This window comes from Furipterus horrens, unplaced genomic scaffold (assembly GCF_987537825.1).
Source record: "Furipterus horrens unplaced genomic scaffold, mFurHor1.1.pri manual_scaffold_9, whole genome shotgun sequence".
Taxonomy (NCBI): Eukaryota; Metazoa; Chordata; class Mammalia; order Chiroptera; family Furipteridae; genus Furipterus; species Furipterus horrens.
This window is the reverse complement of record NW_028327179.1, coordinates 80,501,150-80,514,783: the sequence shown is the minus strand read 5'-3', so window position 1 is coordinate 80,514,783 and position 13,634 is coordinate 80,501,150. Positions and strand designations below refer to the sequence as shown.

The 13,634-nt window shown below is 54.8% G+C and overlaps 2 long non-coding RNA genes across 3 annotated transcripts in view; one reads left to right on the top strand and one right to left on the bottom strand.

Annotated features, from left to right (window-relative positions):
• Window positions 1-13,634, bottom strand: part of LOC150002036 (uncharacterized) — a 70,677-nt gene that overhangs the window by 53,875 nt on the left and 3,168 nt on the right. The gene's annotated exons all lie outside the window — the stretch shown is intronic.
• Window positions 8,769-9,922, top strand: LOC150002037 (uncharacterized). The gene is made up of 2 exons (XR_016512960.1): window positions 8,769-8,842; window positions 9,170-9,922. It is a non-coding gene; the product is annotated as an uncharacterized LOC150002037 (long non-coding RNA).

Genomic DNA, 13,634 nt, shown 5'->3' with positions numbered 1-13,634 from the left:
CTTGGGCTGGGATTTGGTCCAGATATTTCTCTTGCCGTTACCCCGAACATTCCCCCTGACCACAGCTCCGTACATTGAGAACCAGCACTGGAGGAGTAGCCCAGACGCATGGGTTGGGGGTCTGTCTCTTCCACTGTCTTACTGGAGGGTGGGGTGGGGGGATGCTGGATATCTCTGAGCCTCAGTTTCTCTACATCTGTACAAAAACAGTGAATGAGCCAAAGGTTCCTCCCATATCTGTCAGTCAGACTGCAGTCCTCCAAACCTCGGTGACATGCAGTGCTCCTGGTGACCCCTGAGTCTCAGAAAGACCCTCTAACAACCCAGGGGGACCTCCCTTGACCCTTCCCTCCGACACCTGATTGGGGGCCTTGAGCAGCATCTGAAGGCGAGAAGGGGAGACAGGACCATCCTGTGTGACAGCTATAAAATTAGATAATCAGCCAATCACCAGCAAATTAGCATCCCATCTTAACACAGAACAAATATAGTATTTATGCAAAAGTTGTTAGGAGTTTCTCTCTCTTTAATTAGCAGAAATCAACGCAAAATGAATGGTAATTAGGCAGATGATGGATTCGGCAGTACAATTATGCCTGCAGCAGTGCCCGAGTCCTTAAACGCTGCAGTACTCCGAGGAATCAGAGGAGCCTATTTATATAGTTTATTTATAAAACAAAGTTAGCAGGAACAGAGGGGCGAGGCCTGGGCAGTGCTGGGGGCGGGGTCTGGACTGCAGGGGCAGGGCCCTGGGAAGAGAGGGATCTTCAGTGGCCAATAAGTCAGGGGGTTGCTTAGCGCTGGGCTGTGACACTGCACCACCAAGGCCCCCACGTGTCTATTTCAGGCCCCGCTTGTGTCGCTGAGAATGGCCTCCCCGGCAGGAAGTAGGCTGGAGTGGTGCAGAGGGGCTGGAGCCGCTGTTCCAAGCACTCCTGTCTTTCTCTTTCCCTCTCCTGGTCCCCATTCCTCTCTTCTCTGCTGGCCCTGTTTCTTCACTGAGCACTTCTCTATGCTGCACTCGGAGGCATATTCTTCTAGAATATTCTCCCTTTCCTCTGGGCACTCAAAGGGAACCAGGTCTAGGAAGAGCGCACCCAAACAGTGGGATTAATGGTTAAGTTCCAGACCAGTGGAGCCCCTAGTGCAAGTATAGGGGCAGGAGTCCTGAGAGGAGGCGGCCCAAGAGTTGGGTTTTGAAGGATGTGTAGAAGTTTTCTGAGGTGGAAGCAGCAAAAGGACCTGCCTGTGCAAAGGCAGGCAGGTGGCAAGTAGCATCCTGAGACTGCAGGAATGAGAGCCTCTGGGGTGTGGAGGCTGGAGAAATGAGCAGGGTCTCATTTCAATGGGTCCTGGATGCGAGGGTTAGGGTTTGGACTTGATCCTAGAAGCCGTGGAAAGGTCTAAACTGAGGGAATGGGGCACCCTTCCCACCCACAGCTCTTTTCTTAGCTTCCCCTCCCCCGGCCCCAGAACCAGGGAAAGGGCCTGGTGGACAGGCCGTTAGAGGCAGCTGGTGCAGCTCAGCAGAGCTTCAGGAGTGGAGCAGGGGGCTAACCTGATTAGGAGGGACAGGAGGTTTGTCTGTGGGGAAGGGAGGCAGGGTAACGGCTCCGAGGGTAAAGGGAAGAGGGGGCTCACTGGGACACTCTTGGGTCTCTTGAGTGAGGGGCCTATCTCCCCTAGAGCAGAGCCCCCTGCCCTGCCCTGCCCTGCTCCTGACTCTGACTGCTGGGGAAGCTTCACCAAGCCTGGGGGCAAGGGAGGCAGCAGTGCCTGGTTGACCCCTCCCTGCCCCCCCTTTCCGGCTCAAACCCCAGTTCTATCATTGCCAAGTGCTGTGACCTTGAAGAGCCACTCCCAGCTCCAGGCCACACATTCTTGTCTCCAAAACAAAGGCTTGAATGAGAATTCCTGAGAGGCAGGGGCAAATTCAGCCCACAGTCCTGTCCCCAGCCCGTATAGTTTTAAGGACATGGGTTATTACAACCTCTGTGACTTTTAGGGGTTCAGGTGAGGCAGGCACTCTGCAGTTTGCCATAGCCCCTGCCCAGCCCTCCTGCCTCACTCCAGCCTCCTTCCCAGGCTGTGTGGTGTGCTGCAGGCAGTGAGTCAAGACCCCTACGTGATGACCACCTAGGTCTTTCCACGTGACCATCTGGGCTTAGCAGACAAAGCTCAGGGGTGGGTCAAGGGGAGCAAAGAGGCTGGTTGGTAGTAAGAGGAGCTTCCTTCCCTGTCAGACAGACAGGAACACAAAGGCTGCACCCCGGGCCTGGAGAGCGTCTGGTCTCAGCACCAGCAGCTCTTCTGAGCCCTTGACTCAGGCTGCCCATCTCTAAAGTGGGAACAAAAACGCCTGCCCACCCAAGCCCTGGGGTCATTAGAAAGGTCAAACAAGGCCTTGCTCCTCACAGTGAGTGATCTGAAAGGCAAAGCACTGCCTAGTGGTTTAGCTAGTCTTGCCTTTGATCCCGGAGGCTGCAAGGATTTCACAAAGGGAACTTTTTCCCACTCCCCAGTGTGGAAGGCTCTAACCTTCTGAACCGCCCCTTTAAAAGAACAGTGTGACAGGCAGCCCCATCAAGGTCTAGAAATGAGAGCGTCTGTCACGCTCAGGATGTGCTCTGAACTTGTAAGGAAGACAAGCACCACTGCTCTGTTCTGTAAGTTGTGCTCCTGCCTTAGGCCAGAATCAATAAAAATCTCCACTATGATTGTTTCGCCAGCACAAGGGGCGGGGCCTCTTGCGATGACACCCCACCGCTGGCGGGCACTGCGGGTCTCCCTTTGTCAGGCAGCCTCAGCCCCCCTGCAGGCGGTGGTGACATGTGGGGTGAGGGTGGGGGATGGGTGGTGATGGGGCAGTGGGTGGCTGGTAAAAGGGGCCCTGCAGAAATGCTCTAAGTACCTCTCCAAAGACAACCCTGGTGCTGTTCATCAACTGGTTTTCAGGGCTGTGAAAAATCAATGGCATTTGGGCTGAAAACTCATCATTAGGACAGGAAAAGCTCTGCAGTGGGATTGATTGGTTTAAATATGATAACACAATTTAACAGAGAACTGTGGGGGTGGGGAAAGGACTGGGTCAAACAGAAGAGGGAGCAACAGCTCAAAGGACAGGGAGGCCCAACCCCAGTGCTGCCCTCTGCCCTTCCCAGCCTCATGCACCTCCCCCAAACCTCTTACTCCAGGAGGCCGGGGTGGGCGCGTGCTGTGACCCCGGCGCAAGGTGGCTCAGGTCTGGTTTCAAAATGTCCCTCAACAGCCTTCAGATGGGCCCACAGGCCTGGCTAGTCATTGCTGTGCTGTTCTTGGAAGCGACTTTGGCTCAGTGAACATTGTTTCAACCCAACAAACACATTAGGCACCTACTGTTCTCTAGGGACCTGTGAGAGGTCATGGGGGAAACGATAAATCCCAGCCCCAGCTCCACAGGCATTCCATGGGAACAGGGTGGATAAGGTAGGTGACAACCAGAGGCAAGGGAGGGCTGGCCTTCCTGGGGATTTCAGAAATATGGGAGAGGAGTGCTGGGAAAGGACAAGGGACAGAGAGGGGACACAGAGGGGCAGAAGTGGAGGGTCCGAATAGCCAGAAGGTGCCCATGTGGAGGAGAGGGTCCTCATTTTTTGGATATGGTACCAGCCTCCCTGATGATGATGGTGATGATGAGAGCTGACTTCATCGATCCTCAAAATGTTCCAGGACCCTGGGAACACTAAACACGTGTCACTTCATTGAATCTCACCATCCTGTGAAGAGTGAACTGTTATTACCCACACTTCGCAAATGATACCACTGAGGCTCAGAGGGCTTAAGTGACTGTCTGAGGTCACACAGCTAGTAAGTGATGAAGCTAGGGTCAGATCCCAGAGTTTGTGCTCTAACCACTGAAAATCCTGCCCTCGTGGGGGCTTGGCCTCCCTGTAAGCTGGGGAGACAGACAGCTCCTGCCTTCCCCTCCAGGAGCTGGTATTGAGATGTACCGGACAGTTCAAGGACAAGTCTGAGGAATGGCGTAGAGTGGTCAGTGCATCCAGCTGGCATCCTGGCCACAGTGAGCACAGCGCTGAAGCCTAGGTGAGAATGGCACATGGGGCAGAGCTGGGTGGGCACTCAGGATACACGGCTACCTCACACACCACCTCTTCCATCCCGACCCCCACCTCTCCTGCCCCCAGGTAGGGGCGCCTGTGGAGAAAAGTGATGGGGTAGGTCCTGGAAAGGCATGCCTGGAGGGAAGAGACGCCCAGGCAGGGAGCAAGGGCCAGGAGAAGCCAGCCCTTGTGTGGGGGTAGGGACAGCAGACCCGAGTTCTGGGGCAGGACCGGCAGCTTTGGGCTGCCCCACTGAACTCAGGCACGCATTAACACCAGCCACAGAATTCAGACTTTATTCCTGATGACAGTGGGGAAGCCAGGGAGGGTAGTGGAGGGCTGGGAAGGGCTTAGTCATGGAGAGGCAAGAAGATGGTAAGACCTAAATGCCAGCAGAGGGTGTGGGTGCTAAGCGGGACACAGAGCCAGAGATGCTTAAAGGCGTCCAGCCAACAACTGCCAGGTGTGGTGGTGAGGGAGACAGAGGCCTCAAGCTCGACTCAGGCACCTACCCAGCTGCTTCACTGAGCCAGCGGTTGCCTGAGTCAATATGAATTGAGCAGGGCCCCAAGGAACACTGGGCCCCTCCCCCTAGGAAGTGCTGACCTGGGGGAGGACACTGCTGGCTAGCAGGCCGCCACTAAGTCCTTCTGTCCCTCTGCTGACCTTTTCCCTTTGTCAGCATTGCTTTCCATCCATGCACGGATGCACCGGAAGGGCCAGTGCAATCTCCCCAGGCTGCCTGAGCCAGGGCTGGGGGCGGGGCTCACTCTGCCTTCCCTCTTTTAAGGAAGTTTTCCAGAGTGTCTCTAGAAAGCAGGGAGCAGAGGTGCCAAAGCCCTCAGAGCAAATGAGGAGACTGAGGGCTGGTGAGGGGCAGCCTGGGACCCACCGGGCATGACCCATGCCCCTCGAGCTGGCAGAGGGGAAGGAGAAGAGAAGAGAGGCTGAGCAAAGGTGATGGGGCTGGAAGAGGAACCCATAGGATGTGGGAGGGGGCCCAGTCCAGAGTGCAGCAGCCAGCTCCGGAGCCAAGGAGGGGTCACGGTGTCCAGCGGGCTAAGGAGCGGAGCACGTCAACTGTCCTGGTGGGCTTGGAACCGAGAGGATTCTGCGATGTGGAACTTTCACCGCTAAAACCGGACAGTCCCAGGCAAGCCTGAATGGCTGGTCACCCTGGCAGGGCTGACTCTGAGATCTGGTTTTAGTTCTACCACTTTCAGACTGTGTGTGACTTCTCTGTGCCTCAGTTCCCTCATCTGGAACACAGAGCTTATAGGAGGACCTTGTGTATGGTTGCCATAAAGATTAAACAATGTATGTCAAGTGCTTAGCATCTGACACAGCATCTGATACTAATCATTCAGCAATCGGCAGGCGGTGGCTGTTGCTGCCACCAACTGCTGCTGTTACTGCTACACACACCCCGAGCGCTCACCCCGCGCCAGGCCCATTCTAAGTACTGCATGCACGCACCTAATTTAATCTCACAATGCTTTTGGGTCAGGGGTCATTATTATCCTCACTTTCAGATGGGGAAACTGAGGTGTGGAAGGCCTGAGACTCTGGCCCTGGTTCTCAGAGTGGGCAAGTCCAGAAAACAACTTTCACTTCCACTGGGCTAATAACCCCACAGCCGGGGGCATGTAGGCCAATGTTGACAGGATTCCGGTCACACTGCCCAGGGCAGGAACTGGACAAACACAGTGGGGCAGGGGTTGCAGGCCTCTCTGGGCAGACCTCCCCCTCCTAGTCCAAATACACCCACCAAATGTATTAGGCTTTTAGGGTCTATTTATACAGCAAGAGAAAGGAAAGCCCCCCCCCAGAGATGCTCATGCCTCCTACTGCCCCATGGGCCCGGCTCTCAGGACCTGGCACTTCCTGCACATGACCTCATGTAATTCCTGCAATAACACCACAAGGTCAGTTGTGCTGCTCATCTCAAAGATTAGAATATAGAGGCTAAGATCGCACAGCTAGATCTCAACCTATCCAGCTCTAAAGTCTGGGTTCCCCTTGGCTGTGACAGGTGAACACGCAGTGTGAGGGCATGAGCCACGGCTTTACATCTGTGTTGGGCCTGGTACTGGACTCAAGGTGAGCACTAGGTAGCTCTGAGGATGAGGAGCACAGTCCCCTGTCCACTTAAGAGTCCAGGTAGCCCCAGAGAAACTCCGGCAGCTCAAGGGAGGGGCCCAAGTGCCCAGGGATAGGATGGCCAGCCTGGCAGGTGCTGCACCCAGGGAGAAAAGTGGGTGGGTGCCAGTGTTCAGACAGGAGCCCATTACCCCATACCTCGGGAGCTGGCAAGCCGTGCAGGGACCCTTCTCCAGTTTCAGGAGTTGAGCATGCAATGCCATAGCTGTCCCAACCTCTGGGAAGTCCTCAGCACAGGAATTGCACATTCACAAAGTAATCAGCTTCCAGCATCCAGGAGAAAGGTCGCTGAGGCAGGCGGGCTGGCGCTGGCTGGGCAGGGGCCCCAGGAAGCTGGGCCCAGTTATTTTTAGCACCTTGATTCAAGAGCGAGGAGGCCTTCCTCCACACCAGGTAACTGTCAGTGCCACTGGCGGACCCAGCTAATTAAGGTAGTTGGAGCTGAGGAGAAGAGACAGTGATTTGGCCATCTGCCCTCCAGGTCCTCGACCCCTTGCATTCTCTTCCCCCACCTCCTCTTCCCAAACCCTGGCCCCACCTGTCTGGGGGCCCCGGACAAGAAACACTGGCTCAGTTTCAAAAGGAGCTTGACCGGCAGCTTGGAATCCTGGGCTTGAGTCCTGGCTTGGCTGTGTGAACCTGGCCAAGTCTCCTATCTCCCTTCTCTGACTCTAGTTTCCTTCTCTGAAAAGTGGGCCCCTGCTAAGCCACTGATATGACGGTCGTGACAGGAGCTGGAGTCACAAAGAAGCTCTGCATGTGTGCAGCTTGCCCTTCGTGCTGTGGGGGAGGTTGCAGTGTTGTTCAAAAAAGGATCCTGGGCGTCCCGAGTGTCTCCTGGGCCAGCCTGGAGCAGACAGGGCCTGAGCTGGCTGCTGGGAGAATTTGCGCAATCCTAGATACTGGAAATCCAAGAGCTTGTGGCTTCCTGAAAGGAGCAAGTGATGGAGAGGCTGCCACGGGTTAGTGGAGGGAGGCTCAGCAAATACAATCTGGGCTGAGCCCAGAGCCAAGCGGGGGGCTACATGCCCAGGGGTACTTGGCACCCACAGGGCCCACAGCAGATCACAGGGCTCAAAGGGACGCCTCCTCTCGATTAGTCTCTGAGTCCAGCCACGTCCTTCCCTAGAAGCAGGACGGAGAGGGGAAGCCTACCCCAAACTCTCAGCTCTGAAGTCCCCTCGAAACTGGATCCTTAGCCCATAGGTGGGTCTGCCCCGGGGGCCTAAAATCCCTCCACCCTTGTTGGTGAGACTGCTGGCACACCAATGAGTTTGCGGTTACCCCTCCCCAGCCAGAGAGAAGCCCTGGGTCTAGCAGTGGTGTCCTGAGCCAGCTGCCTGACTCCTGGGGGAGGAGAAAAACCTAGAATCCTGGCAGCTGCCCCACACTCTCCCCAAAGGCAGACTTTCCACTGAGGCACTGCTCTGCTGTGGCTGCCCGGTGCCTGAAGCTCCAGGGAGATCCAAGGGAAACTGAAACAGGGAAGTAGGGCAGGGATCAACTCCGGCACTTTCAGCAAGTCAGAAGCAAAGTATATACTTCCTCCTTCTGCCATTTGGCCTCTAGGGGGCATCTCCAGCCTCATTCCTTCACTGTCCAGCCTCAGCCCCCACTGATCTGCCCCAGGCATGCCTGCCTCTGGGCCTTGGCCCTGAAGGTCCCTTTGCTTGTTGGAATGTGTTTCAGTTCAAAGTCACGTTCATTCTTCAGGGTCAGCTGAAGCTCCAACTCCTCCAGGAAGCCCTCCCTGCCCTCTAGTCACTCGGAGCATCCACACACTTGTCCCTGGTACCAAAGGTTGAATGAATGTGGATCGCCCCTGGTTTCCCAAGTCTGCTTTCCTTCTTCGTCCCCTTGCATCTTGTCAGCATTCAAAGCGGGCCCTGACTCTGGAGCATTCTCTCTGCCGTGGCCTCACTCAGCTCTCTGGGTAAACAGATGGGAAGAGAAGCCCTAATGGCAGTAGGCTCAGCAGGAGGTGGTGATTATAGCAGGCGGAATACAAACCAGGACAAACAGAGCCAGGTCTGAGCCTGCCTTGCCCTACGCAGTTCTCAGTCCCGGTTCTGGGCGGATCTCCAAAGACTCCCAGAGCTTCCCTGGCCATACTCTCTGAGGTCGCGGGTGCCCCTCTGGGGTCATTCCTCCCTTTTCGCAAACATCATGTCCCAAGGCTAGGTCACTACCGCTGCAAGTCTTGCACCCTGCCAGCAGCTACACCTGTCATGCATCCAAAGTAGTTTCAGTAGCAGTGAGCTCAGCTGAAATCCTGGAGCGCCACACTGGGAGGCACTGGGGTGTATCCTCCTATCTCTGAGCTTCAGTTTCCCCATCTTTACCAGGAGGGGTTGGGCCAGATAATTTCTAAAGACCATTCCTCCTAAAAGTGGCCAGGATGCTGTCATTCAAATAAAGATGCCGCCCTTGTAGCTCCACCCGGTGTCTGCTCCCTCCCTGCAACTTCACTGGGGCTTTGGAGCCAGGGACATAGGGTATGGGCGTGGCTGTCCTCAGACTCCAGCGCTCACTGAGTGCCTGGTGAGCAAGCACCAGCAGGAGGGAGAAGCAAGCACCCGGAGGTGAGTAACACTGGCAGAACCCTTCGAGGTGTAGTTTACCAATCCCAGCCTGTCCTGGGAAAGACACTTTGGTAGCCTGGAGTGCATATGCAGCCCTGCACACCTACACAGGTGATCACATACATCGGCGAGGATCCCCTTGGACCTCGGGAGACCCAGGGGAGGGACCCAGACCTGCCCCCCACCATGGGAAGGATTCCCCCTGCCTGGCCTGCTCTCCTCCTACACCTGCCATGATGATACTCTGTGTCCCTGAGCTGGATTCTGGGCCTTTCTGTCTCAATCACATCACTGAACAGATTCATCCATGTCTCCCTTCCAACCCAGGCAGGGGCACAAACGGTGGCAACAGAAGGTGGCACCTGAACTCCACCCTAGGTAACTTCACATCTCAGCATTGTGGAAGGCTGGCTTTTCTTCTGATAGAGAGCTCCATCCCCTGGTCCACAACAGACTCCAGAAGAGCCATGGTGCTGAAGAGGTGAGGGGAGGCCAGCTCTCTCCTCCCAGCCTTCACAGAGGAGCTGTTGCTGCTGCAGAGCCCATTTGGGCTCTCCACTCTCTGCAGGATCAAGGTAAAACTCTGAAGCACAGCCTCTGAGGCCCTCGGGAGCTACTTCAGCACCCGCGTCCAGCTGTGGCTGAACAAATCTTTCTCTCCAGCTAGACTCTTGATCCACCCCACCAACTTGTACAGAGACCCCAAGAAGACCCTACACCTCCACTCTACTGTGTGGGGATCTAGCCCCCTCCTCCAGGCAGTCTCCCCTGCCTGCATCCTCCAGCATCAGGGAAGAGCTGATCCTCCCGGCTCCTCCCTTTCACCTACTGATGGCATCCACCTAACATGTTCTACACTGGAGACTCTGTGACCTTTGCGTGAGCCTGGGGCTTTGCTCACCCAGGCCCTCAAATGCAGATTTACTGCCAGATGCCTAGCATAACAAATTCTGGCTGAGGAAGTGAATGGATCGCCCAGCAAACTCTGGTAGGTACTAAAGTGCTTGCCACAGACACTTCGATGTAGTGGGGAAAACCCGTATTTATAATGGTGTCAGATAAAATTAGGCTGAATTCCAACTGCACCAATAGCTCTGTGACCCTGCATACATTTCTTAACCTCTCTGTGCTTTGAGTTTCCTCATCTGCACAGTGGGGATACGCCCTCCCAAGCTTCTGAGTTGGTGGGGCCCTTGAGATCATTGTAGTTTGTGACCCCTAACCTGTCCCAACCCTTTGACCAATGAACAACTGTTCAAAGAGGGGCAGTGACTTGTCCAAGGTCATAAGGCAGGTCTGTAGCAGAACTACAGCTTGAAAGAAAGTCCTGCTCAGAGGGCCTGCTAGGACAGCAGCCCCATCCTGCTCACCCAGGCAGCGTTCTACCTCGGGCAGGAATGACCGGTGGTGGGCTGTAGACTATTTTCAGTTCCAGGCTGGGGTAGGGGTTTCAAGGTCAGGGCAGGCGGCAAAGCCTGGGGATGGAGGGGCTATAAGCAACAAATTCCAGGCAGGGAGAACGGGATGTGCATTCTCAGCTGGTGCTGAAGACTGACAGGCATGCCGCATGGGAACCCTGGAATCCCAGCTCTGCATAGCCAGAGCCAGGCTGTGAGCTGGGCTTGACATTCAAGGTCTTTGTAGCCAGCCCCAAACGTACCTTGTGCCCGTGTATCCCTGGAAGTCTGCTGACTGACAGCTGATGGCACATGTTGGCAGCATGAAGCCACCAACCAGGGGCTGGCCGGGCTGGCCAGAGAGTGTGGCCTTCACCTCATGTCCTGCCCACGGAGCTCTAATCACCAGTTGTTTGGGATGGCCTCAGATGAAACCCAAATCCAGCCTAATCCCAATCCCTGCTGTCCCCTACACCCTTTTTAAAATGGCAATCCAACCATGTCACTCCCCTGTGGGGCCACAGCCTTTGGAGCCAGCTTTATCACTCACCTTTGCCTGCTGGCCCACCATCAATCCATTCACATGGAGCACTAACCATGTTTCAGGCTCTGTGTGAGGATTTATATGGCATACTTCGCTGAATTCCTCATCTCTTAGTGAGGTAGGTCCTATTGTCCCTACTTTACAGATGAGGAAATGAGGCACAGAGAAGTTAAGCCACTATTCTGAAGTCACAAAGAAAGGAGTGGCAGAGGTGGGAAGAAACCACAAAGCCAGGGCGCAGAGTCGATACCCTGAGTCACGTCAGTGCCCTCAACGAGATACCCTTTCACTGTGTCCAGGCTTTGCTGGGGCCCTCTCACCTCTGCCTGACGTGAGATTCGCCCGAGTTTTGGAACCACATACGTTTGACTCCTGTCCGCCTGGCTGGGGAATGCGAGCCAAGTCATCTGCAGGGAGGAGTGGGCTGGGGGCTTATCTACTCCAGGCGGCCAGGCTTCTGGTTCCACCAGGCCCTCTTCTGCACCCCAGGCACCTCTGGGACCTCTCCTGGGCCAGTCGCTGGAGCTCTTTACCAGGAGAAAAGCCAGTCTTCCACAGTCACTGGGGCTTCAGTTAGGGTGGAAGTGCAGCCCCTCTGGGAAGGATGTCCAGGAGGTGACAGGTGAGTTGGGCACAGGAAGGTGAGGAGACATCTGCTAGGTTGACGTAGACGGAAAAGAAGGACCAAGAGGAGGGCCTGCCTCCGGTGAAATCCCAGAGAAGTGAAAGTTCATTCCCTGGCCCTTCCCCCTACCCGCAACAGTGGCCATCGGAAGCTCCTAGCATCTTAACCGGCTACATAATTTGCACTGCTTACCCCAAAGATTCCTGCTGCCCATGTTTCCAAAAGACCACACAAAGGACATTTAACAAATGGGTTTCAGAGAAGAAGTTACTAGATCTTGCCTAGTTAGTGGGTCCCGGAGAACAACCCACCTTTTTATGAAGGAAAAAACAAAAAAGGACACTCCTGCCTGTGAATTCTGGGTCGGGCTAAAACCCAGGTAAGCCAAGGAGCACTCTTGGGAACACCCTCCAACATGGAGGGGCCCTACGGGGAAGAGAGAGAGAAGGGAAGAGGAAGTCTTGAATCTGGGGCGCCGCTGCCCATCCCAGCTGTGAGGCCCACCCACTAAGAGCCTCTGTTTCCTCCCCTAGAAAGTGGGCCTGAAATGACCTATCCCTGAAGGAATCCCAGTGGAGAAAGGAGCACAAAGTTAGGTTTCCAATGACCTGGACAGGAGCTCAGCTCCAACATGAGTGAGCTGACATGCCTGAGGACCTTACCAACCGTCCCCGTGCCTCAGTTTCCTCATCTGGAAATTGTCTGGGGAGGCCTCCCTCTCAGGGTTCTCGGGGGTCTTTAGTGAGCTCATGTAGGTAATGTGCCAGTCCCCACGCAGGGACTCTGGTGCAGTTGGTGTAACAAAACTGGTGCCACAGACCCCAACTCGCCAGCAACCAACGGGGAAAGTGCAGATAACGTCGGTATGACACAGACACCACCAACTGGCCGTGCTCAAGACTCTGAGGGTGCCCAGGCTCCAGGGAGCTTGGATGGAGTCCCCAGGGGATGAGGAGCAGGAATCCGTGGACATTCCCCCAGCAACACGGAGACTGCCCCCACCCCACCCATAACCCACTTTCGTTCTTCTTGTAAAAATAATGGTTCCAATCTGTTAAAGCCCTGAAGAGCCCAGGAACTTTTCTTGGCACTACACATTGGTGGTTACTAGCCCTCACCTCCACCCTGTCCAGGAGGTGGGGGCAGGTGGCGACTGTTCCTGTTTTCAGATGAGGAAACTGAGGCCTGGAAAGGGCAAGAGCTTGTCCACGGTCACACAGCTGCCTCTCAAACACCCTCCCTGACATACACACAGAGGCAAGGCTCAACCTTGGCTCAGAGCTGCCCAGAGACCACGAGAGCTGCTGGAAGCTTTTGCAGGTGAGAAGCCAGCGACCCCTGAACAGTTGCTTCTCCTTGGAACACATCACTCCTTGTGTGTGCACGTGAGCATGTCCCTGTGTGTGTAGGCAGGCCACGTATTATGAGAACTTGTGCCTGTATATCTGTGGGAAGCATCAAAAATAAATTAACGAACGTGTGTAAGCCTGTATGTGCATGCAAATCTATCTGTGTGCAAATGTGAATGTTTGTAACATGCCTGAGTGATGTCTGTGTCTATATGCACACGAGGGAGTATCTTTTTGCACACATGACCGCTCATGTGTGTGTGTGTGTGTGCATGCACATCGGTTTACTCTTAGCATGCACAGACAGGTTTACAAGCACACATGTGTCTGTGTGCTTAAGTATGCTGTGTACATGTATTCACAGACACAGGTATGACTGTGGGTTTGGCGAAGCCTTGGGACTTGTACGTGTGTCTGTACTTCTAGATGAGAACATCATGCCCATGTATAACTAGGCCATCCATATCATCCTCTTCCTCATGAAAATCTCAGTCCTCTCAGAGATGTTCTGGACTACAACCTGGCCCACCTCCTCCAAGAAGCCTTCCTGGATTTTAGGCTTTCACACTCACTCACAACTCAAGCATTTATCCCATTCCTCCTGTCCCCACACTGCCCCGAAACTAGCCAATTGCAAATCCTGCCAACTTTCCTGCCTTGGTCTCTTGTGATTCTCATTCCTTATCCATGACAATTTCTCTGGCCCTAGCTGAGGCCTCTGACCTCTCACTGGGAACTTGGGACAGTTCCACTAGTCTCCCTGCTTCCAGCTGGGGACTTGCCAATGGCTTTTTCAATGCAGGCACTTTCGGTAGGTCACTACCTAACTTAGAACCCTCCACGGCTCCCCACTGCCCCCAGGGTTTAATTCCCCAGC